The 26,108-nt window shown below is 60.2% G+C and overlaps 1 protein-coding gene across 1 annotated transcript in view; it reads left to right on the plus strand.

Annotated features, from left to right (window-relative positions):
• The first annotated feature begins 214 nt into the window (after positions 1-214).
• MSMP (microseminoprotein, prostate associated) overlaps positions 215-26,108 on the plus strand; it is a 31,453-nt gene continuing 5,559 nt past the window's right edge. The window contains exon 1 of the transcript XR_012240777.1: positions 215-808. The gene's annotated coding sequence lies outside the window, so the exon portion shown is untranslated. The remainder of the gene's footprint in view (positions 809-26,108) is intronic.

The following is a 26,108-nucleotide window of genomic DNA, read 5'->3' on the forward strand; positions in this document are numbered from 1 at the left end:
GTCCGATAGTCCCTGACTGAGTCACGGCGCAGAGCCCCAGCTCTGGGGGATGGTGGTGGGGTGAGAATTAAACTTGTATACTTGTTCTCATTTAATCTCCCCGATGATTGGATCTAAGTCTGGCTTGAAGGTCCTGTCCCTGTTCTGCCATGAAAGGGTTAAGTTCCTCCAGGACCCCATAGCAGTCCGTCCTTCCCGTGGTGTCACTGGTCAGGAATGTGCCATCTCCTGGGGTTCACCGAGTGGCAGGAAATCTCATCTATGAAATATTATGGAAGCCTCGTTCTCTCCACTTTGACATAAAGCACCTGCTGGAGGCATGACCGGAGAGCTGGCACGGTGCGCTGCCACCGAGATCCTGGCACGGAACCTTCACAGCCTTTCCAGGCACCCACTTATCCAGCAACTTCTACTTACAAGAGCGCTAATTAACGGCAGGAAACAGATCTGACCGAGTCACAGGCCGAGTGAGGGGCCAGGACAAACATCAATAAAGCAAGGTGAGGACCAACATTGGGGCCTGGCCCAGAAGAGTTTCTGGGTGTCAGTATGAAGGAACTCCACACCACAACCATAGAATGTCATAAGTAAGACTCTCCTTATCCAATAATGAGACAGGTAAGGAACTCTACTGGTTATCAGAACACTTCACCTTCCAAGAAGAGGTTCTGGGTGTCAGTATGAAGGAACTCCACACCACAACCATAGAATGTCATGCTGGTTTCTCTTACCACGAATGGTGGCGGCAGAACCCGAGATGCGACGGAAACATTGGCTGGGGTGCCGACATTGTGGGATTCCAGGACAGGTAAGTGTCCTAATATTAAAAGTCAGCAGCTACAGTATTTTTTTTAAACAACGTGGGGTCCCCCCAATCTATTACAGGCTCTTCAGGTTTTGTATGGGTTTTGATGGGAATCCCATACCAAAATTTTAAAAATAGTGGCATGGGGTTCCCCCCCAAAATCCATACCAGACCCTTTCTGACCATGCAGCCTAGCAGGCCAGGAAAAGGGGGGCGGTGAGTGAGTGCCTCCCCCCACAAACCATTTTGGACCACATTCCCCCCCCCCCACAAAGCACCTTGCCCCCATGTTGATAAGGACAAGGACCTCCTCCCCACAACCCCCTGGCTCGATGGTTGTGGATGTAAAGGAGGGTGACTTATCGGAAACTGGAAACCCCCTTTAAGAAGGGGGCCCCCACATCCCAACAGCCCTCTAATGTGAATGAGTGGGAGGGGTACCCCTACTCATTCAAAAAGATAAAAGTAAATAAAAAACATAAAGACAGTTTTTGACAAGGCCTTGATTAAAAATAAAATAAAAACAAATAAAAATGTCCCCCCTACTCAACCTAAAAGAAAAAAATACATTTTGGCTTTAGCTGTGCCTTAAAATGAGGACGTTATTTAATTTACTTGTCTTGGTATCAGCGTCCTGTAACCCCAGCACAGGAGAGGGAGGAGCCAGACTAGCAGCCAATCAATCTTTGCTGCATGTACACTCTGACAGGAGTAGAGAGCAGGGAGAATTGCTAGTTTTATATTTATAAATGTGCATTAAATTAACTTAAACCATTTTCAGCAGATCTCTTCATTGTCCTGATGGTGGCCCGATGGAGGACTCCGCGTCAGGGCTGGATATAGTCTGTCTGATGTGGAGGTGCAGCAAAAAAATGTCAGGGGGCAAAGGAGGGTCAGCAGGGGATTGTACAGGAATCAGTACGGCAGAGGACAGGTGGAGAAGCAGAGGACGGGGGGATTGCCAGTGGAGAGGCAGAGGACGGGGGGATCACCAGTGGAGAGGCAGAGGACGGGGAGATCGCCAGTGGAGAGGCAGAGGACGGGGGGATCGCCAGTGGAGAGGCAGAGGACAGGGGGGATCGCCAGTGGAGAGGCAGAGGACGGGGGGATCGCCAGTAGAGAGGCAGAGGACGGGGGGATCGCCAGTGGAGAGGCAGAGGACAGGGGGGATCGCCAGTAGAGAGGCAGAGGACAGGAGGGATCGGCAGTGGAGAGGCAGAGGACAGGGGGATCGCCAGTGGAGAGGCAGAGGATGGGGGGATCGCCAGTGGAGAGGCAGAGGATGGGGGGATCGCCAGTGGAGAGGCAGAGGACAGGGGGATCGCCAGTGGAGAGGCAGAGGACAGGAGGGATCGGCAGTGGAGAGGAAGAGGACAGGGGGGATCGCCAGTGGAGAGGCAGAGGACGGGGGGATCGCCAGTGGAGAGGCAGAGGACAGGGGGGATCGCCAGTGGAGAGGCAGAGGACAGGGGGGATCGCCAGTGGAGAGGCAGAGGACGGGGGGGGATCGCCAGTGGAGAGGCAGAGGACGGGGGGGATCGCCAGTGGAGAGGCAGAGGACGGGGGGGATCGCCAGTGGAGAGGCAGAGGACGGGGGGGATCGCCAGTGGCAGAGGACGGGGAGATCGCCAGTGGAGAGGCAGAGGACGGGGGGGATCGCCAGTGGAGAGGCAGAGGACAGGGGGGATCGCCAGTGGAGAGGCAGAGGACGGGGGGGATCGCCAGTGGAGAGGCAGAGGACGGGGGGGATCGCCAGTGGCAGAGGACGGGGAGATCGCCAGTGGAGAGGCAGAGGACGGGGGGATCGCCAGTAGAGAGGCAGAGGACGGGGAGATCGCCAGTGGAGAGGCAGAGGACAGGGGGGATCGCCAGTGGAGAGGCAGAGGACGGGGAGATCGCCAGTGGAGAGGCAGAGGACAGGGGGGATCGCCAGTGGAGAGGCAGAGGACGGGGAGATCGCCAGTGGAGAGGCAGAGGACGGGGGGATCGCCAGTGGAGAGGCAGAGGACAGGGGGGATTGCCAGTAGAGAGGCAGAGGACAGGGGGGATCGCCAGTGGAGAGGCAGAGGACGGGGGATCGCCAGTGGAGAGGCAGAGGACGGGGGGATTGCCAGTAGAGAGGCAGAGGACAGGGGGGATCGCCAGTGGAGAGGCAGAGGACGGGGGATCGCCAGTGGAGAGGCAGAGGACGGGGGGATCGCCAGTGGGGAGGCAGAGGACGGGGGGATCGCCAGTGGAGAGGCAGAGGACAGGGGGATCGCCAGTGGAGAGGCAGAGGACAGGGGGATCGGCAGTGGAGAGGCAGAGGACAGGGGGGATCGCCAGTGGAGAGGCAGAGGACGGGGGGATCGCCAGTGGAGAGGCAGAGGACGGGGGGATCGCCAGTGGAGAGGCAGAGGACGGGGAGATCGCCAGTGGAGAGGCAGAGGACGGGGGGATCGCCAGTGGAGAGGCAGAGGACGGGGAGATCGCCAGTGGAGAGGCAGAGGACGGGGGGATCGCCAGTGGAGAGGCAGAGGACGGGGGGATCGCCAGTGGAGAGGCAGAGGACGGGGGGATCGCCAGTAGAGAGGCAGAGGACGGGGGGATCGCCAGTGGAGAGGCAGAGGACAGGGGGGATCGCCAGTAGAGAGGCAGAGGACAGGAGGGATCGGCAGTGGAGAGGCAGAGGACAGGGGGATCGCCAGTGGAGAGGCAGAGGATGGGGGGATCGCCAGTGGAGAGGCAGAGGATGGGGGGATCGCCAGTGGAGAGGCAGAGGACAGGGGGATCGCCAGTGGAGAGGCAGAGGACAGGAGGGATCGGCAGTGGAGAGGCAGAGGACAGGGGGGATCGCCAGTGGAGAGGCAGAGGACGGGGGGATCGCCAGTGGAGAGGCAGAGGACAGGGGGGATCGCCAGTGGAGAGGCAGAGGACGGGGGGATCGCCAGTAGAGAGGCAGAGGACAGGGGGGGATCGCCAGTGGAGAGGCAGAGGACGGGGGGGATCGCCAGTGGAGAGGCAGAGGACGGGGAGATCGCCAGTGGAGAGGCAGAGGACGGGGGGATCGCCAGTAGAGAGGCAGAGGACGGGGAGATCGCCGGTGGAGAGGCAGAGGACAGGGGGGATCGCCAGTGGAGAGGCAGAAGACGGGGAGATCGCCAGTGGAGAGGCAGAGGACAGGGGGGATCGCCAGTGGAGAGGCAGAGGACGGGGAGATCGCCAGTGGAGAGGCAGAGGACGGGGGGATCGCCAGTGGAGAGGCAGAGGACAGGGGGGATTGCCAGTAGAGAGGCAGAGGACAGGGGGGATCGCCAGTGGAGAGGCAGAGGACGGGGGATCGCCAGTGGAGAGGCAGAGGACGGGGGGATTGCCAGTAGAGAGGCAGAGGACAGGGGGGATCGCCAGTGGAGAGGCAGAGGACGGGGGATCGCCAGTGGAGAGGCAGAGGACGGGGGGATCGCCAGTGGGGAGGCAGAGGACGGGGGGATCGCCAGTGGAGAGGCAGAGGACAGGGGGATCGCCAGTGGAGAGGCAGAGGACAGGGGGATCGGCAGTGGAGAGGCAGAGGACAGGGGGGATCGCCAGTGGAGAGGCAGAGGACGGGGGGATCGCCAGTGGAGAGGCAGAGGACGGGGGGATCGCCAGTGGAGAGGCAGAGGACGGGGAGATCGCCAGTGGAGAGGCAGAGGACGGGGGGATCGCCAGTGGAGAGGCAGAGGACGGGGGGATCGCCAGTGGAGAGGCAGAGGACGGGGGGATCGCCAGTAGAGAGGCAGAGGACGGGGGGATCGCCAGTGGAGAGGCAGAGGACAGGGGGGATCGCCAGTGGAGAGGCAGAGGACGGGGGGATCGCCAGTAGAGAGGCAGAGGACAGGGGGGGATCGCCAGTGGAGAGGCAGAGGACGGGGGGGATCGCCAGTGGAGAGGCAGAGGACGGGGAGATCGCCAGTGGAGAGGCAGAGGACGGGGGGATCGCCAGTGGAGAGGCAGAGGACAGGAGGGATCGGCAGTGGAGAGGCAGAGGACAGGGGGATCGCCAGTGGAGAGGCAGAGGATGGGGGGATCGCCAGTGGAGAGGCAGAGGACAGGGGGATCGCCAGTGGAGAGGCAGAGGACAGGAGGGATCGGCAGTGGAGAGGCAGAGGACAGGGGGGATCGCCAGTGGAGAGGCAGAGGACGGGGGGATCGCCAGTGGAGAGGCAGAGGACAGGGGGGATCGCCAGTGGAGAGGCAGAGGACGGGGGGATCGCCAGTAGAGAGGCAGAGGACAGGGGGGGATCGCCAGTGGAGAGGCAGAGGACGGGGGGGATCGCCAGTGGAGAGGCAGAGGACGGGGAGATCGCCAGTGGAGAGGCAGAGGACGGGGGGATCGCCAGTGGAGAGGCAGAGGACGGGGAGATCGCCAGTGGAGAGGCAGAGGACAGGGGGGATCGCCAGTGGAGAGGCAGAGGACGGGGAGATCGCCAGTGGAGAGGCAGAGGACGGGGGGATCGCCAGTGGAGAGGCAGAGGACAGGGGGGATCGCCAGTGGAGAGGCAGAGGACGGGGGGATTGCCAGTAGAGAGGCAGAGGACAGGGGGGATCGCCAGTGGAGAGGCAGAGGACGGGGGATCGCCAGTGGAGAGGCAGAGGACGGGGGGATCGCCAGTGGAGAGGCAGAGGACGGGGGGATCGCCAGTGGGGAGGCAGAGGACGGGGGGATCGCCAGTGGAGAGGCAGAGGACAGGGGGATTGTCAGTGGAGAGGCAGAGGACGAGGGGATCGCCAGTGGAGAGGCAGAGGATGGGGGGATCGCCAGTGGAGAGGCGGAGGATGGGGGGATCGCCAGTGGAGAGGCGGAGGATGGGGGGATCGCCAGTGGAGAGGCAGAGGATGGGAGGATCGCCAGTGGAGAGGCAGAGGACAGGGGGGATCGCCAGTAGAGAGACAGAGGACAGTGGGGATCACCAGTGGAGAGGCAGAAGACAGGGGGGATCGCCAGTAGACAGGCAGAGGACAGGGGGGATCGCCAGTGGAGAGGCAGAGGACAGGGGGGATCGCCAGTGGAGAGGCAGAGGACGGGGGGATCGCCAGTAGAGAGGCAGAGGACAGGGGGATTGCCAGTGGAGAGCCAGAGGACGGGATTGCCAGTGGAGAGGCAGAGGACAGGGGGATCGCCAGTGGAGAGGCAGAGGACAGGGGGATCACCAGTGGAGAGGCAGAGGACAGGGGGGATCGCCAGTGGAGAGGCAGAGTACAGGGGGGGATCGCCAGTGGAGAGGCAGAGGACGGGGGATCGCCAGTGGAGAGGCAGAGGACGGGGGATCGCCAGTGGAGAGGCAGAGGGCGAGGGGATCGCCAGTGGAGAGGCAGGGGACGGGGGATCGCCAGTCGAGAGGCAGAGGACGAGGGGATTGCCAGTGGAGAGGCAGAGGACGGGGGGATCGCCAGTGGAGAGGCGGAGGACGGGGGGATCGCCAGTGGAGAGGCAGAGGACGGGGGGATCGCCAGTGGAGAGGCAGAGGACAGGAGGGGATCACCAGTGGAGAGGCAGAGGACAGGGGGATCGCCAGCGGACAGGCAGAGGACAGGGGGGATTGCCAGTGGAGAGGCAGAGGACAGGGGGATCGCCAGCGGACAGGCAGAGGACAGGGGGATCTCCAGTGAAGAGGCAGAGGACAGGGGGGATCGCCAGTGGAGAGGCAGAGGACAGGGGGATCGCCAGCGGACAGGCAGAGGACGAAGGGATCGCCGTTGGAGAGGCAGAGGACGGGGGGATCGCTAATGGAGAGGCAGAGGACAGGGGGGATCGCCAGTGGAGAGTCAGAGGACGAAGGGATTGCCGTTGGAGAGGCAGAGGACAGGGAGGATCACCAGTGGAGAGGCAGAGGATGGGGGGATCGCCAGTGGAGAGGCAGAAGACAGGGGGGATCGCCAGTGGAGAGGCAGAGGACAGGGGGGATCGCCAGTGGAGAGGCAGAGGAAGGGGGGATCGCCAGTAGAGAGGCAGAGGACAGGGGGGATCGCCAGTGGAGAGGCAGAGGACGGGGGGATTGCCAGTGGAGAGGCAGAGGACAGGGGGATCGCCAGTGGAGAGGCAGAGGACAGGGGGGATCACCAGTGGAGAGGCAGAGGACAGGGGGGATCGCCAGTAGAGAGGCAGAGGATGGGGGGATTGCCAGTAGAGAGGCAGAGGACAGGGGGGATTGCCAGTAGAGAGGCAGAGGACAGGGGGGATCGCCAGTGGAGAGGCAGAGGACAGGGGGGATCGCCAGTAGAGAGGCAGAGGACAGTGGGGATCGCCAGTGGAGAGGCAGAAGACAGGGGGGATTGCCAGTAGAGAGGCAGAGGACAGGGGGGATCGCCAGTGGAGAGGCAGAGGACAGGGGAGATCGCCAGTGGAGAGGCAGAGGATGGGGGGGATCGCCAGTGGAGAGGCGGAGGATGGGGGGATCGCCAGTGGAGAGGCAGAGGACGGGGGGATCGCCAGTGGAGAGGCAGAGGACAGGGGGGGATCACCAGTGGAGAGGCAGAGGACAGGAGGGGATCACCAGTGGAGAGGCAGAGGACAGAGGGGATCGCCAGCGGACAGGCAGAGGACAGGGGGGATTGCCAGTGGAGGGGCAGAGGACAGGGGGATCTCCAGTGAAGAGGCAGAGGACAGGGGGGATCGCCAGTAGAGAGGCAGAGGACGGGGGGATCGCTAATGGAGAGGCAGAGGACAGGGGGGATCGCCAGTGGAGAGGCAGAGGACGAAGGGATTGCCGTTGGAGAGGCAGAGGACAGGGAGGATCACCAGTGGAGAGGCAGAGGATGGGGGGATCGCCAGTGGAGAGGCAGAAGACAGGGGGGATCGCCAGTAGAGAGGCAGAGGACAGGGGGGATCGCCAGTGGAGAGGCAGAGGACAGGGGGGATCGCCAGTGGAGAGGCAGAGGACGGGGGGATCGCCAGTAGAGAGGCAGAGGACAGGGGGGATCGCCAGTGGAGAGGCAGAGGACGGGGGGATTGCCAGTGGAGAGGCAGAGGACAGGGGGATCGCCAGTGGAGAGGCAGAGGACAGGGGGGATCACCAGTGGAGAGGCAGAGGACAGGGGGGATCGCCAGTAGAGAGGCAGAGGATGGGGGGATTGCCAGTAGAGAGGCAGAGGACAGGGGGGATCGCCAGTGGAGAGGCAGAGTACAGGGGGGATCGCCAGTGGAGAGGCTGAGGACAGGGGGATCACCAGTGGAGAGGCAGAGGACGGGGGGATTGCCAGTGGAGAGGCAGAGGACGGGGGGATTGCCAGTAGAGAGGCAGAGGACGGGGGGGATCGCCAGTGGAGAGGCAGAGGACGGGGGGATCGCCAGTGGAGAGGCAGAGGACAGGAGGGGATCACCAGTGGAGAGGCAGAGGACAGGGGGATCGCCAGCGGACAGGCAGAGGACAGGGGGGATTGCCAGTGGAGAGGCAGAGGACAGGGGGATCTCCAGTGAAGAGGCAGAGGACAGGGGGGATCGCCAGTGGAGAGTCAGAGGACGAAGGGATCGCCGTTGGAGAGGCAGAGGCCAGGGGGGATCGCCAGTGGAGAGGCAGAGGGCAGGGGGGATTGCCAGTAGAGAGGCAGAGGAAAGGGGGGATCGCCAGTGGAGAGGCAGAGGACAGGGGAGATCGCCAGTGGAGAGGCAGAGGATGGGGGGGATCGCCAGTGGAGAGGCGGAGGATGGGGGGATCGCCAGTGGAGAGGCAGAGGACGGGGGGATCGCCAGTGGAGAGGCAGAGGACAGGAGGGGATCACCAGTGGAGAGGCAGAGGACAGAGGGGATCGCCAGCGGACAGGCAGAGGACAGGGGGGATTGCCAGTGGAGAGGCAGAGGAAAGGGGGGATCACCAGTGGAGAGGCAGAGGACAGGGGGATCTCCAGTGAAGAGGCAGAGGACAGGGGGGATCGCCAGTAGAGAGGCAGAGGACGGGGGGATCGCTAGTGGAGAGGCAGAGGACAGGGGGGATCGCCAGTGGAGAGTCAGAGGACGAAGGGATCGCCGTGGGAGAGGCAGAGGACAGGGGGGATCACCAGTGGAGAGGCAGAGGACGAAGGGATTGCCATTGGAGAGGCAGAGGCCAGGGGGGATCGCCAGTGGAGAGGCCGAGGACAGGGGGGATCACCAGTGGAGAGGCAGAGGACAGGGGGGATCGCCAGTAGAGAGGCAGAGGACTGTGGGGATCGCCAGTGGAGAGGCAGAAGACAGAGGGGATCGCCAGTAGAGAGGCAGAGGACAGGGTGGATCGGCAGTGGAGAGGCAGAGGACAGGGGGGATCGCCAGTGGAGAGGCAGAGGACGAAGGGATTGCCATTGGAGAGGCAGAGGCCAGGGGGGATCGCCAGTGGAGAGGCCGAGGACAGGGGGGATCACCAGTGGAGAGGCAGAGGACAGGGGGGATCGCCAGTAGAGAGGCAGAGGACTGTGGGGATCGCCAGTGGAGAGGCAGAAGACAGAGGGGATCGCCAGTAGAGAGGCAGAGTACAGTGGGGATCACCAGTGGAGAGGCAGAGGACTGTGGGGATCGCCAGTGGAGAGGCAGAAGACAGAGGGGATCGCCAGTAGAGAGGCAGAGGACTGGGGGGATCGCGAGTGGAGAGGCAGAGTACAGGGTGGGATCACCAGTGGAGAGGCAGAGGACAGGGGGATCTCCAGTGAAGAGGCAGAGGACAGGGGGGATCGCCAGTAGAGAGGCAGAGGACGGGGGGATCGCTAGTGGAGAGGCAGAGGACAGGGGGGATCGCCAGTGGAGAGTCAGAGGACGAAGGGATCGCCGTTGGAGAGGCAGAGGACAGGGGGGATCGCCGTTGGAGAGGCAGAGGACAGGGGGGAACGGCAGTAGAGAGGCAGAGAACAGGGGGATCGCCAGTGGAGAGGCAGAGGACGAAGGGATCGCCGTTGGAGAGGCAGAGGCCAGGGGGGATCGCCAGTGGAGAGGCAGAGGACAGGGGGGATCGCCAGTGGAGAGGCAGAGGACAGGGGGGATCGCCAGTGGAGAGGCAGAGGACAGGGGGGATCGCCAGTGGAGAGGCAGAAGACAGGGGGGATCGCCAGTAGAGAGGCAGAGGACAGGGGGGATCGGCAATGGAGAGGCAGAGGACGAAGGGATCGCCGTTGGAGAGGCAGAGGCCAGGGGGGATCGCCAGTGGAGAGGCAGAGGACAGGGGGGATCACCAGTGGAGAGGCAGAGGACAGGGGGGATCGCCAGTAGAGAGGCAGAGGACTGTGGGGATCGCCAGTGGAGAGGCAGAAGACAGAGGGGATCGCCAGTAGAGAGGCAGAGGACTGGGGGGATCGCGAGTGGAGAGGCAGAGTACAGGGGGGGATCACCAGTGGAGAGGCAGAGGACAGGGGGATCTCCAGTGAAGAGGCAGAGGACAGGGGGGATCGCCAGTAGAGAGGCAGAGGACGGGGGGATCGCTAGTGGAGAGGCAGAGGACGGGGGGATCGCCAGTGGAGAGGCAGAGGACGGGGGGATCGCCAGTGGAGAGGCAGAGGACGGGGAGATCGCCAGTGGAGAGGCAGAGGACGGGGGGATCGCCAGTGGAGAGGCAGAGGACGGGGAGATCGCCAGTGGAGAGGCAGAGGACGGGGGGATCGCCAGTGGAGAGGCAGAGGACGGGGGGATCGCCAGTGGAGAGGCAGAGGACGGGGGGATCGCCAGTAGAGAGGCAGAGGACGGGGGGATCGCCAGTGGAGAGGCAGAGGACAGGGGGGATCGCCAGTAGAGAGGCAGAGGACAGGAGGGATCGGCAGTGGAGAGGCAGAGGACAGGGGGATCGCCAGTGGAGAGGCAGAGGATGGGGGGATCGCCAGTGGAGAGGCAGAGGATGGGGGGATCGCCAGTGGAGAGGCAGAGGACAGGGGGATCGCCAGTGGAGAGGCAGAGGACAGGAGGGATCGGCAGTGGAGAGGCAGAGGACAGGGGGGATCGCCAGTGGAGAGGCAGAGGACGGGGGGATCGCCAGTGGAGAGGCAGAGGACAGGGGGGATCGCCAGTGGAGAGGCAGAGGACGGGGGGATCGCCAGTAGAGAGGCAGAGGACAGGGGGGGATCGCCAGTGGAGAGGCAGAGGACGGGGGGGATCGCCAGTGGAGAGGCAGAGGACGGGGAGATCGCCAGTGGAGAGGCAGAGGACGGGGGGATCGCCAGTAGAGAGGCAGAGGACGGGGAGATCGCCGGTGGAGAGGCAGAGGACAGGGGGGATCGCCAGTGGAGAGGCAGAAGACGGGGAGATCGCCAGTGGAGAGGCAGAGGACAGGGGGGATCGCCAGTGGAGAGGCAGAGGACGGGGAGATCGCCAGTGGAGAGGCAGAGGACGGGGGGATCGCCAGTGGAGAGGCAGAGGACAGGGGGGATTGCCAGTAGAGAGGCAGAGGACAGGGGGGATCGCCAGTGGAGAGGCAGAGGACGGGGGATCGCCAGTGGAGAGGCAGAGGACGGGGGGATTGCCAGTAGAGAGGCAGAGGACAGGGGGGATCGCCAGTGGAGAGGCAGAGGACGGGGGATCGCCAGTGGAGAGGCAGAGGACGGGGGGATCGCCAGTGGAGAGGCAGAGGACGGGGGGATCGCCAGTGGGGAGGCAGAGGACGGGGGGATCGCCAGTGGAGAGGCAGAGGACAGGGGGATCGGCAGTGGAGAGGCAGAGGACAGGGGGATCGGCAGTGGAGAGGCAGAGGACGGGGGGATCGCCAGTGGAGAGGCAGAGGACGGGGAGATCGCCAGTGGAGAGGCAGAGGACGGGGGGATCGCCAGTGGAGAGGCAGAGGACGGGGGGATCGCCAGTGGAGAGGCAGAGGACGGGGGGATCGCCAGTAGAGAGGCAGAGGACGGGGGGATCGCCAGTGGAGAGGCAGAGGACAGGGGGGATCGCCAGTGGAGAGGCAGAGGACGGGGGGATCGCCAGTAGAGAGGCAGAGGACAGGGGGGGATCGCCAGTGGAGAGGCAGAGGACGGGGGGGATCGCCAGTGGAGAGGCAGAGGACGGGGAGATCGCCAGTGGAGAGGCAGAGGACGGGGGGATCGCCAGTGGAGAGGCAGAGGACGGGGAGATCGCCAGTGGAGAGGCAGAGGACAGGGGGGATCGCCAGTGGAGAGGCAGAGGACGGGGGATCGCCAGTGGAGAGGCAGAGGACGGGGGGATCGCCAGTGGAGAGGCAGAGGACGGGGGGATCGCCAGTGGGGAGGCAGAGGACGGGGGGATCGCCAGTGGAGAGGCAGAGGACAGGGGGATTGTCAGTGGAGAGGCAGAGGACGAGGGGATCGCCAGTGGAGAGGCAGAGGATGGGGGGATCGCCAGTGGAGAGGCGGAGGATGGGGGGATCGCCAGTGGAGAGGCGGAGGATGGGGGGATCGCCAGTGGAGAGGCAGAGGATGGGAGGATCGCCAGTGGAGAGGCAGAGGACAGGGGGGATCTCCAGTGGAGAGGCAGAGGATGGGGGGATCGCCAGTGGAGAGGCAGAGGACAGGGGGGATCGCCAGTAGAGAGACAGAGGACAGTGGGGATCACCAGTGGAGAGGCAGAAGACAGGGGGGATCGCCAGTAGACAGGCAGAGGACAGGGGGGATCGCCAGTGGAGAGGCAGAGGACAGGGGGGATCGCCAGTGGAGAGGCAGAGGACGGGGGGATCGCCAGTAGAGAGGCAGAGGACAGGGGGATTGCCAGTGGAGAGCCAGAGGACGGGATTGCCAGTGGAGAGGCAGAGGACAGGGGGATCGCCAGTGGAGAGGCAGAGGACAGGGGGATCACCAGTGGAGAGGCAGAGGACAGGGGGGATCGCCAGTGGAGAGGCAGAGTACAGGGGGGGATCGCCAGTGGAGAGGCAGAGGACGGGGGATCGCCAGTGGAGAGGCAGAGGACGGGGGATCGCCAGTGGAGAGGCAGAGGACAGTGGGGATCACCAGTGGAGAGGCAGAAGACAGGGGGGATCGCCAGTAGACAGGCAGAGGACAGGGGGGATCGCCAGTGGAGAGGCAGAGGACAGGGGGGATCGCCAGTGGAGAGGCAGAGGACGGGGGGATCGCCAGTAGAGAGGCAGAGGACAGGGGGATTGCCAGTGGAGAGCCAGAGGACGGGATTGCCAGTGGAGAGGCAGAGGACAGGGGGATCGCCAGTGGAGAGGCAGAGGACAGGGGGATCACCAGTGGAGAGGCAGAGGACAGGGGGGATCGCCAGTGGAGAGGCAGAGTACAGGGGGGGATCGCCAGTGGAGAGGCAGAGGACGGGGGATCGCCAGTGGAGAGGCAGAGGACGGGGGATCGCCAGTGGAGAGGCAGAGGACAGGGGGGATCGCCAGTGGAGAGGCAGAGGACGGGGGGATCGCCAGTGGAGAGGCTGAGGACAGGGGGATCGCCAGTGGAGAGGCAGAGGACGGGGGGATTGCCAGTGGAGAGGCAGAGGACAGGGGATCGCCAGTGGAGAGGCAGAGGGCGAGGGGATCGCCAGTGGAGAGGCAGGGGACGGGGGATCGCCAGTCGAGAGGCAGAGGACGAGGGGATTGCCAGTGGAGAGGCAGAGGACGGGGGGATCGCCAGTGGAGAGGCGGAGGACGGGGGGATCGCCAGTGGAGAGGCAGAGGACGGGGGGATCGCCAGTGGAGAGGCAGAGGACAGGAGGGGATCACCAGTGGAGAGGCAGAGGACAGGGGGATCGCCAGCGGACAGGCAGAGGACAGGGGGGATTGCCAGTGGAGAGGCAGAGGACAGGGGGATCGCCAGCGGACAGGCAGAGGACAGGGGGATCTCCAGTGAAGAGGCAGAGGACAGGGGGGATCGCCAGTGGAGAGTCAGAGGACGAAGGGATCGCCGTTGGAGAGGCAGAGGACGGGGGGATCGCTAATGGAGAGGCAGAGGACAGGGGGGATCGCCAGTGGAGAGTCAGAGGACGAAGGGATTGCCGTTGGAGAGGCAGAGGACAGGGAGGATCACCAGTGGAGAGGCAGAGGATGGGGGGATCGCCAGTGGAGAGGCAGAAGACAGGGGGGATCGCCAGTAGAGAGGCAGAGGACAGGGGGGATCGCCAGTGGAGAGGCAGAGGACAGGGGGGATCGCCAGTGGAGAGGCAGAGGAAGGGGGGATCGCCAGTAGAGAGGCAGAGGACGGGGGGATTGCCAGTGGAGAGGCAGAGGACGGGGGGATCGCCAGTGGAGAGGCAGAGGACGGGGGGATTGCCAGTGGAGAGGCAGAGGACAGGGGGGATCGCCAGTGGAGAGGCAGAGGACGGGGGGATTGCCAGTGGAGAGGCAGAGGACAGGGGGATCGCCAGTGGAGAGGCAGAGGACAGGGGGGATCACCAGTGGAGAGGCAGAGGACAGGGGGGATCGCCAGTAGAGAGGCAGAGGATGGGGGGATTGCCAGTAGAGAGGCAGAGGACAGGGGGGATCGCCAGTGGAGAGGCAGAGTACAGGGGGGGATCGCCAGTGGAGAGGCAGAGGACGGGGGATCGCCAGTGGAGAGGCAGAGGACAGGGGGGATCGCCAGTGGAGAGGCAGAGGACGGGGGGATCGCCGTTGGAGAGGCAGAGGCCAGGGGGGATCGCCAGTGGAGAGGCAGAGGGCAGGGGGGATCGCCAGTGGAGAGGCAGAGGACAGGGGGGATCGCCAGTAGAGAGGCAGAGGACAGTGGGGATCGCCAGTGGAGAGGCAGAAGACAGGGGGGATTGCCAGTAGAGAGGCAGAGGACAGGGGGGATCGCCAGTGGAGAGGCAGAGGACAGGGGAGATCGCCAGTGGAGAGGCAGAGGATGGGGGGGATCGCCAGTGGAGAGGCGGAGGATGGGGGGATCGCCAGTGGAGAGGCAGAGGACAGGAGGGGATCACCAGTGGAGAGGCAGAGGACAGAGGGGATCGCCAGCGGACAGGCAGAGGACAGGGGGGATTGCCAGTGGAGGGGCAGAGGACAGGGGGATCTCCAGTGAAGAGGCAGAGGACAGGGGGGATCGCCAGTAGAGAGGCAGAGGACGGGGGGATCGCTAATGGAGAGGCAGAGGACAGGGGGGATCGCCAGTGGAGAGGCAGAGGATGGGGGGATCGCCAGTGGAGAGGCAGAAGACAGGGGGGATCGCCAGTAGAGAGGCAGAGGACAGGGGGGATCGCCAGTGGAGAGGCAGAGGACAGGGGGGATCGCCAGTGGAGAGGCAGAGGACGGGGGGATCGCCAGTAGAGAGGCAGAGGACAGGGGGGATCGCCAGTGGAGAGGCAGAGGACGGGGGGATTGCCAGTGGAGAGGCAGAGGACAGGGGGGATCACCAGTGGAGAGGCAGAGGACAGGGGGGATCGCCAGTAGAGAGGCAGAGGATGGGGGGATTGCCAGTAGAGAGGCAGAGGACAGGGGAGATCGCCAGTGGAGAGGCAGAGTACAGGGGGGATCGCCAGTGGAGAGGCTGAGGACAGGGGGATCACCAGTGGAGAGGCAGAGGACGGGGGGATTGCCAGTGGAGAGGCAGAGGACGGGGGGATTGCCAGTAGAGAGGCAGAGGACGGGGGGGATCGCCAGTGGAGAGGCAGAGGACGGGGGGATCGCCAGTGGAGAGGCAGAGGACAGGAGGGGATCACCAGTGGAGAGGCAGAGGACAGGGGGATCGCCAGCGGACAGGCAGAGGACAGGGGGGATTGCCAGTGGAGAGGCAGAGGACAGGGGGGATCGCCAGTGGAGAGTCAGAGGACGAAGGGATCGCCGTTGGAGAGGCAGTGGCCAGGGGGGATCGCCAGTGGAGAGGCAGAGGGCAGGGGGGATTGCCAGTAGAGAGGCAGAGGAAAGGGGGGATCGCCAGTGGAGAGGCAGAGGACAGGGGAGATCGCCAGTGGAGAGGCAGAGGATGGGGGGGATCGCCAGTGGAGAGGCGGAGGATGGGGGGATCGCCAGTGGAGAGGCAGAGGACGGGGGGATCGCCAGTGGAGAGGCAGAGGACAGGAGGGGATCACCAGTGGAGAGGCAGAGGACAGAGGGGATCGCCAGCGGACAGGCAGAGGACAGGGGGGATTGCCAGTGGAGAGGCAGAGGAAAGGGGGGATCACCAGTGGAGAGGCAGAGGACAGGGGGATCTCCAGTGAAGAGGCAGAGGACAGGGGGGATCGCCAGTAGAGAGGCAGAGGACGGGGGGATCGCTAGTGGAGAGGCAGAGGACAGGGGGGATCGCCAGTGGAGAGTCAGAGGACGAAGGGATCGCCGTGGGAGAGGCAGAGGACAGGGGGGATCGGCAGTGGAGAGGCAGAGGACAGGGGGGATCGCCAGTGGAGAGGCAGAGGACGAAGGGATTGCCATTGGAGAGGCAGAGGCCAGGGGGGATCGCCAGTGGAGAGGCCGAGGACAAGGGGGATCACCAGTGGAGAGGCAGAGGACAGGGGGGATCGCCAGTAGAGAGGCAGAGGACTGTGGGGATCGCCAGTGGAGAGGCAGAAGACAGAGGGGATCGCCAGTAGAGAGGCAGAGGACAGGGGGGATCGCCAGTGGAGAGGCAGAGTACAGGGGGGATCACCAGTGGAGAGGCAGAGGACTGTGGGGATCGCCAGTGGAGAGGCAGAAGACAGAGGGGATCGCCAGTAGAGAGGCAGAGGACTGGGGGGATCGCGAGTGGAGAGGCAGAGTACAGGGGGGGATCACCAGTGGAGAGGCAGAGGACAGGGGGATCTCCAGTGAAGAGGCAGAGGACAGGGGGGATCGCCAGTAGAGAGGCAGAGGACGGGGGGATCGCTAGTGGAGAGGCAGAGGACAGGGGGGATCGCCAGTGGAGAGTCAGAGGACGAAGGGATCGCCGTTGGAGAGGCAGAGGACAGGGGGGATCGCCGTTGGAGAGGCAGAGGACAGGGGGGAACGGCAGTAGAGAGGCAGAGAACAGGGGGATCGCCAGTGGAGAGGCAGAGGACGAAGGGATCGCCGTTGGAGAGGCAGAGGCCAGGGGGGATCGCCAGTGGAGAGGCAGAGGACAGGGGGGATCGCCAGTGGAGAGGCAGAGGACAGGGGGGATCGCCAGTGGAGAGGCAGAGGACAGGGGGGATCGCCAGTGGAGAGGCAGAAGACAGGGGGGATCGCCAGTAGAGAGGCAGAGGACAGGGGGGATCGGCAATGGAGAGGCAGAGGACGAAGGGATCGCCGTTGGAGAGGCAGAGGCCAGGGGGGATCGCCAGTGGAGAGGCAGAGGACAGGGGGGATCACCAGTGGAGAGGCAGAGGACAGGGGGGATCGCCAGTAGAGAGGCAGAGGACTGTGGGGATCGCCAGTGGAGAGGCAGAAGACAGAGGGGATCGCCAGTAGAGAGGCAGAGGACAGGGGGGATCGCCAGTGGAGAGGCAGAGTACAGGGGGGATCACCAGTGGAGAGGCAGAGGACTGTGGGGATCGCCAGTGGAGAGGCAGAAGACAGAGGGGATCGCCAGTAGAGAGGCAGAGGACTGGGGGGATCGCGAGTGGAGAGGCAGAGTACAGGGGGGGATCACCAGTGGAGAGGCAGAGGACAGGGGGATCTCCAGTGAAGAGGCAGAGGACAGGGGGGATCGCCAGTAGAGAGGCAGAGGACGGGGGGATCGCTAGTGGAGAGGCAGAGGACAGGGGGGATCGCCAGTGGAGAGTCAGAGGACGAAGGGATCGCCGTTGGAGAGGCAGAGGACAGGGGGGATCGCCGTTGGAGAGGCAGAGGACAGGGGGGAACGGCAGTAGAGAGGCAGAGAACAGGGGGATCGCCAGTGGAGAGGCAGAGGACGAAGGGATCGCCGTTGGAGAGGCAGAGGCCAGGGGGGATCGCCAGTGGAGAGGCAGAGGACAGGGGGGATCGCCAGTGGAGAGGCAGAGGACAGGGGGGATCGCCAGTGGAGAGGCAGAGGACAGGGGGGATCGCCAGTGGAGAGGCAGAGGACAGGGGGGATCGCCAGTAGAGAGGCAGAGGACAGAGGGGATCGCAAGTGGAGAGGCAGAAGACAGGGGGGATCGCCAGTGGAGAGGCAGAAGACAGGGGGGATCGCCAGTAGAGAGGCAGAGGACAGGGGGGATCGGCAATGGAGAGGCAGAGGACGAAGGGATCGCCGTTGGAGAGGCAGAGGCCAGGGGGGATCGCCAGTGGAGAGGCAGAGGACAGGGGGGATCAGCAGTGGAGAGGCAGAGGACAGGGGGGATCAGCAGTGGAGAGGCAGAGGACAGGGGGGATCGCCAGTGGAGAGGCAGAGGACAGGGGGGATCGCCAGTAGAGAGGCAGAGGACAGTGGGGATCGCCAGTGGAGAGGCAGAGGACAGGGGGGATCGGCAGTGGAGAGGCAGAGAACAGGGGGATCGCCAGTGGAGAGGCAGAGGACGAAGGGATCGCCGTTGGAGAGGCAGAGGACAGTGGGGATCGCCAGTAGAGAGGCAGAGGACAGTGGGGATCGCCAGTGGAGAGGCAGAAGACAGGGGGGATCGCCAGTGGAGAGGCAGAAGACAGGGGGGATCGCCAGTAGAGAGGCAGAGGACAGGGGGGATCGCCAGTGGAGAGGCAGAGGCCAGGGGGGATCGCCAGTGGAGAGGCAGAGGACAGGGGGGATTGCCAGTGGAGAGGCAGAGGCCAGGGGGGATCGCCAGTGGAGAGGCAGAGGACAGGGGGGATCGCCAGTGGAGAGGCAGAGGACGGGGGGATCGCCAGTGGAGAGGCAGAAGACAGGGGGGATCGCCAGTAGAGAGGCAGAGGACAGGGGGATCACCAGTGGAGAGGCAGAGGACAGTGGGGATCGCCAGTGGAGAGGCAGAGGACAGGGGAGATTGCCAGTGGAGAGGCAGAGGACAGGGGGGATCACCAGTGGAGAGTCAGAGGACAGGGGGGATCGCCAGTGGAGAGGCAGAGGACAGGGGGGATCGCCAGTGGAGAGGCAGAAGACAGGGGGGATCACCAGTAGAGAGGCAGAGGACAGGGGGATCGCCAGTGGAGATGCAGAGTACAGGGGGGGATCACCAGTGGAGAGGCAGAGGACAGTGGGGATCGCCAGTGGAGAGGCAGAGGACGGGGGGTTGCCAGTGGAGAGACAGAGGACAGGGGGGATCGCCAGTGGAGAGGCAGAGGACGGGGGGTTGCCAGTGGAGAGGCAGAGGACAGGGGGGATCACCAATGGAGAGGCAGAGGACAGTGGGGATCGCCAGTGGAGAGGCAGAGGACGGGGGGTTGCCAGTGGAGAGACAGAGGACAGGGGGATTGCCATTGAAGAGGCAGCGGACGGGGGGGATTGCCATTGGAAAGGCAGCGGATGGGGTATATCACCAGTGGAAAAGCAGCAGATGGGGGATTCACCTGTGGAGTGGCAGAGGACATGGGGATCTCTGCTGGTGGGGCTCTTTACAGAGCTCTCTTCTCCTCCCTGCACTGCACACAGCTCCTTCTCCCCTCACTGCAAATAGCGGAGGCCGTATTCTTTTACACACAGCCACGATCTGCACAGTGTGTAGCTGGTTACTGTGTTGCAGTTCTAACCTGTGATATTCCCTGGACGGAACGGCAGCACAGCTCCAGTAGTCACCTACACACTGTGCAGATCGTGGCTGTGTGTAAAGGAATATGATCTCAGCTCCTCCTCCCCTCACTGCACATAGCTGAGACCGTATTTACACACAGCCACGATCTGCACAGTGTGTAGGTGACTACTGGAGCTGTGCTGCCGTTCCGTCCAGGGAATATCACAGGTTAGAACTGCAACACAGTAACCAGCTACACACTGTGCAGATTGTGGCTGTGTGTAAAGGAATACGGTCTCAGCTATTTGGAATGAGGGGAGGAGGAGCTGTGTGCAGTGCAGGGAGGGAAGAAGTTGCTAAGCATCCAGCACAACATCTAGAGTGGAGAGAATGGTCAAGAAGCTTTGGAGGGGGCTCTACTGAAATCTGGGGGGGATTAGAGGATACAGTCGGTGGTAGAGATCACAGGTACGTGTAACCGAGAAGGGGATCCGGTCACTGATAGAGAGCACAGGTATGTATAATCCAGTAGAGGATACAGCCATTGGTAGAGATCGTAGGTACATTTAATCCAGGAGAGGATCTGGTCACTGGTAGAGATCGCAAGTACGTGTCATCCAGGAGAAGATTCTAGTCACTGGTAGAGATCCCAGGTACATGTCATCCAGGAGAAGATTCCAGTCACTGGTAGAGATCCCAGGTACATGTCATCCAGGAGAAGATTCCAGTCACTGGTAGAGATCCCAGGTATGTGTAATCCAGCTGAGGATCCGGTCACTGGTAGAGATCACAGGTCCAGTTATCTGGGAGAGGATCCGATCACTGGTAGAGATCCCAGGTACATGTCATCCCCGTCCTCTGCCTCTCCACTGGCAATCCCCCCATCCTCTGCCTCTCCACTGGAGAAGATTCCAGTCACTGGTAGAGATCCCAGGTATGTGTAATCCAGCTGAGGATCTGGTCACTGGTAGAGATCACAGGTCCAGTTATCTGGGGGAGGATCTGGTCACTGGTAGAGATCACAGGTCCAGTTATCTGGGAGAGGATACGGTCACTGGTAGAGATCACAGGTCCAGTTAACTGGGAGAGGATCTGGTCACTGGTAGAGATCACAGGTCCAGTTAACTGGGAGAGGATCTGATCACTGGTAGAGATCACAGATACCAGTTATCTGACAAAGGATCCAGTATTAGGCAGAGATCAGGGAATCTGGCAGAGGATCTAGTATCCAGCACAGATCCCAGGGAACCTGACAAATGATCCAGTATCAGGCAGGGATCACAGGGAATCTGGCAGAGGATCCAGTATCCAGCACAGATCACAGGGAGTCTGCCAGAAGACCCAGTATCAGGCAGAGATCACAGGGAGTCTGCCAGTGGATCCAGTATCAGGGAGAGATCACATGAAATCTGAGAGGAGATCCAGTATTGGACAGAGATCACAGGGAATCTGGCAGGAGATCCAGTATTAGGCAGAGATCACAAGGAGTCTGCCACTGGATCCAGTATCAGGAAAAGAACACAAGGGATCAGACAGGGGATCCAGTATCAGGAAAAGTTCATCATGGATCTGACAGGAGATCCAGTATCATGAGTAGATCACAGGAAATCCAATACCAGGCAGAGATCCCTGGGAATCTGACAGGAGATCCAGTATCAGGCAAAGATAGCATTGAATCTGACAGGAGATCCAGGATCTGAAAGAGATCACTGGGGATCTGACAAGGGATTCTGTATTAAGCACAGATCACAGGGAATCTGACAGGAGATCCAGTATCGGGCAGAGATCACAGGAAATCTGACAGAGGATCCAGGATCAGGTAGAGATCACAGGGAATCTTACAGGAGATCCAGTATCCAGCAAAGATCCCAGATAATCTGACAGAGGATCCAGTATCAGACAGAGATCATATGGAATCTGACAGAAGGTCCAATATTGTGCAGAAATCACAGAGAATCTGGCATAAGATCCAGTATCAGGGATAGCTAACAGGGAATCTGACCGGAGAACCAGTATTCAGCACAGATCACAGGGAATCTGACAGGAGATCCAGTATCCAGCAAAGATCCAAGATAATCTGACAGAGGATCCAGTATCAGGCAGAGAACACAGGCAATTGGACAAGAGATCCAGTATCAGGGATAGCTAACAGGGAATCTGGCAGGAGATCCAGTAGAGATCAAAAGGGAATCTGACAGGAGGTCCAGTATTGTCCAGAGATCACAGGAAATCAAGCAGGAGATCCAGGATCCAGCACAGATCACATGGAATCTGACCAGAGATCCAGTATATGGCACATATCACAGGGAATCTGACAGGAGATCCAGTATCCAGCACAGATCACAGGGAATCTGACAGGAGATCCAGTATCGGGCAGAGATCACAGGAAATCTGACAGAGGATCCAGGATCAGGTAGAGATCACAGGGAATCTTACAGGAGATCCAGTATCCAGCAAAGATCCCAGATAATCTGACAGAGGATCCAGTATCAGACAGAGATCATATGGAATCTGACAGAAGGTCCAATATTGTGCAGAAATCACAGAGAATCTGGCATAAGATCCAGTATCAGGGATAGCTAACAGGGAATCTGACCGGAGAACCAGTATTCAGCACAGATCACAGGGAATCTGACAGGAGATCCAGTATCCAGCAAAGATCCAAGATAATCTGACAGAGGATCCAGTATCAGGCAGAGAACACAGGCAATTGGACAAGAGATCCAGTATCAGGGATAGCTAACAGGGAATCTGGCAGGAGATCCAGTAGAGATCAAAAGGGAATCTGACAGGAGGTCCAGTATTGTCCAGAGATCACAGGAAATCAAGCAGGAGATCCAGGATCCAGCACAGATCACATGGAATCTGACCAGAGATCCAGTATATGGCACATATCACAGGGAATCTGACAGGAGATCCAGTATCCAGCACAGATCACAGGGAATCTGACAGGAGATCCAGTATATGGCACATATCACAGGGAATTTGACAGAGATCATATGGAATCTGACAGAAGGTCCAATATTGTGCAGAGATCACAGGGAATCTGGCATGAGATCCAGTATCAGGGATAGCTAACAGGGAATCTGACCGGAGATCCAGTATTCAGCACAGATCACAGGGAATCTGACAGGAGATCCAGTATCCAGCAAAGATCCTAGATAATCTGACAGAGGATCCAGTATCAGGCAGAGAACACAGGCAATTGGACAAGAGATCCAGTATCAGGTATAGCTAACAGGGAATCTGGCAGGAGATCCAGTAGAGATCAAAAGGGAATCTGACAGGAGGTCCAGTATTGTCCAGAGATCACAGGAAATCAAGCAGGAGATCCAGGATCCAGCACAGATCACATGGAATCTGACCAGAGATCCAGTATATGGCACATATCACAGGGAATCTGACAGGAGATCCAGTATCCAGCACAGATCACAAGGAATCTGACAGGAGATCCAGTATTCAGCACAGATCACAGGGAACCTGACCAGAGATCCAGTATATGGCACATATTACAGGGAATCTGACAGGAGATCCATTATCCAGCACAGATCGCAGGGAATCTGACAGGAGATCCAGGATCCAGCACAGAGCACAGGGAATCTGAGAGGAGATCCAGTATTCAGCACAGATCACAGGGAATCTGCCAGGAGATCCAGTATATGGCACATATCACAGGGAATTTGACAGAGATCATATGGAATCTGACAGAAGGTCCAATATTGTGCAGAGATCACAGGGAATCTGGCATGAGATCCAGTATCAGGGATAGCTAACAGGGAATCTGACCGGAGATCCAGTATTCAGCACAGATCACAGGGAATCTGACAGGAGATCCAGTATCCAGCAAAGATCCTAGATAATCTGACAGAGGATCCAGTATCAGGCAGAGAACACAGGCAATTGGACAAGAGATCCACTATCAGGGATAGCTAACAGGGAATCTGGCAGGAGATCCAGTAGAGATCAAAAGGGAATCTGACAGGAGGTCCAGTATTGTCCAGAGATCACAGGAAATCAAGCAGGAGATCCAGGATCCAGCACAGATCACAGGGAATCTGACCAGAGATCCAGTATATGGCACATATCACAGGGAATCTGACAGGAGATCCAGTATCCAGCACAGATCACAGGGAATCTGACAGGAGATCCAGTATTCAGCACAGATCACAGGGAATCTGACAGGAGATCCAGTATATGGCACATATTACAGGGAATCTGACCAGAGATCCAGTATGCAGCACAGATCGCAGGGAATCTGACAGGGGAGCCCGTATTCAGCAAACTCTAAAACCATTGGGTTACTAGATTTCAAATTGGGATCTCATTATCTTCAGAGGGTACAGAGAAAATGTCCCTGATAGAGATGCAAAAGTGTGAGCTGTGGGGTCACCCATAGCAGTAGGACTGTCCCCTCGGTGTCTACATACAGATACTGTATGTTGTGACTTCATGGTGGTAAAACAGCCAGGCTGGGGGTGTGAGACAACATCTTGGGTACTCACAAACCCAGGCAGCAGATGGCAAATAAGGGTCAAAAAGAGGGGAGGTGATCAAAGTTACTGTAGGCGGACAGCAGAAACAGACTGGAGTTCGGAGTTACCTGTGGCTCTGCTGCAAAGCAGGAGCAGCAGAAGGAAGATGGTACCTCAATGCTGAATAGCGGGAAAGAGAGCGCGAAGAGTCCATGTGACACTCTACCCAACAGATGACATCAGCGCTCAGGCCCTCTGCACTAACCCTTTCTGTGGAAAAACCAAATGGGAAATGTGAAAAGTGCCCCATGGTGCAAATAATGAGGTAGCTCTCAGTGCTTCAGCCTTCCTTAGTAGAGTGAGTCTTCAGAGACAGGGGTGAGTACTGAGCTCCCAGTGCTTCAACCCAACTGGCCTTCCTTAGTAGAGTGAGTCTTCAGAGACAGGCACAAGGGCTGAGCTCCCAGTGCTTCAACCCAACTGGCCTTCCTTAGTAGAGTGAGTCTTCAGAGGCAGGCACAAGGGCTGAGCTCCCAGTGCTTCAACCCAACTGGCCTTCCTTAGTAGAGTGAGTCTTCAGAGACAGGGGTGAGTACTGAGCTCCCAGTGCTTCAACCCAACTGGCCTTCCTTAGTAGAGTGAGTCTTCAGAGACAGGCACAAGGGCTGAGCTCCCAGTGCTTCAACCCAACTGGCCTTCCTTAGTAGAGTGAGTCTTCAGAGGCAGGCACAAGGGCTGAGCTCCCAGTGCTTCAACCCAACTGGCCTTCCTTAGTAGAGTGAGTCTTCAGAGACAGGGGTGAGTACTGAGCTCCCAGTGCTTCAGCTCAACTGGCCTTCCTTAGTATAGTGAGTCTTCAGAGACAGGGGTGAGTACTGAGCTCCCAGTGCTTCAACCCAACTGGCCTTCCTTAGTATAGTGAGTCTTCAGAGACAGGGGTGAGTACTGAGCTCCCAGTGCTTCAACCCAACTGGCCTTCCTTAGTATAGTGAGTCTTCAGAGACAGGGGTGAGTACTGAGCTCCCAGTGCTTCAACCCAACTGGCCTTCCTTAGTAGAGTGAGTCTTCAGAGACAGGCACAAGGGCTGAGCTCCCAGTGCTTCAACCCAACTGGCCTTCCTTAGTAGAGTGAGTCTTCAGAGACAGGCACAAGGGCTGGGCTCCCAGTGCTTCAACCCAACTGGCCTTCCTTAGTAGAGTGAGTCTTCAGAGACAGGGGTGAGTACTGAGCTCCCAGTGCTTCAGCTCAACTGGCTTTCCTTAGTAGAGAGTCTTCAGAGACATGCACCAGTGCTGAGCTCCCAGTGCCTCAAGCCCATCTGCCTTGCTTAGTAGAGTGAGTCTTCAGAGACCTGTGCTGAGCTCCCAGTGCTTTAGCCCAACCAGCCTTACTCCGTAGGGTTAGTCTTCAGAGATTGGGACAAGGGCTGATTTCCCAGTGCTTCAGCCCAACCGACCTTACTCAGCAGAGTGAGTCTTCAGAGACAGGCGCTGAGGCAATGCCATGGATCTGGACTCGGAAAGCCTTCTGTAGTTAACTTTTGCCAGAACTCAAAGTCAGGAAGGTGCCACAAAGCAGTGTCCAGATCACATTCCAATCTAGCTCCACACGTTCAGTTCAATCAAGTGTGGTCAAAGAAAAAATAAATCCAAAAATAGAACTGAAGAAAACCGCTAGCACAAATTGGTTAGACTTTTCTCAGCAGATCTATAGAAAAGACTGCCATGCCTCTAGCAAAGCACTGAACCATCCTGGGTAAAGAAGGAAATATTTTGGGGTTGACCTACAATTTTTTTCTTTTGAGAGTGCCTAGTCCTCCTGTAGGTGATGATAACCTCACAGTATGTAAATTCCTGTGTCCCTCAAAAAGCCACTTCTGGTTTCATAATGCACTTCCCCTGGTGATGAGGCAGATGGTATCATGGACGAGGAGTCAGGAAATCTTAAAGGGGACCTAAACCCAAAATGTTCCCATTTTCTAGCTTTTGTTGGAGTGGGGGAATGGCTAAAATAGTTGTCAGATTTTTTTTTTGCTGTGTCCCAATGAGATTTCCCATTCAGTCCAATCATTGATGTGCCTGCAGCTCAGAAGAGCACCCACATAGGTAGGTGACATACGTAGGTGATAGTGTCATTAGACCTTGTACTGAAGAGCTAACACTTCAATGAACAGGTGTACCACAGCCATAAAGTTCATCTTCAAGACTTGCATGTCATCGGACTTTACTACGACTTTTAGCCTTGTACGGAAGAGCTAACACTTTAGTGAACAGGTGTAGCAGGGCCAGGCGCTGCCAATATCCACATTAGACATGGAGTGCCAGGCAGAGGTGTGAGAGAGAGGTCCAGCGAGGGTTCTTCAGGACGGGTGCCAGCCCTGGGACGGACCCCCTCCGAGGGGCGCTGAATCACATTTTCACACCTTGTTAAAAACAAAAAGCTCCTTCA

The sequence above is a fragment of the Aquarana catesbeiana genome, linkage group LG01 (assembly GCF_042186555.1).
Source record: "Aquarana catesbeiana isolate 2022-GZ linkage group LG01, ASM4218655v1, whole genome shotgun sequence".
In the NCBI taxonomy this organism is placed as follows: Eukaryota; Metazoa; Chordata; class Amphibia; order Anura; family Ranidae; genus Aquarana; species Aquarana catesbeiana.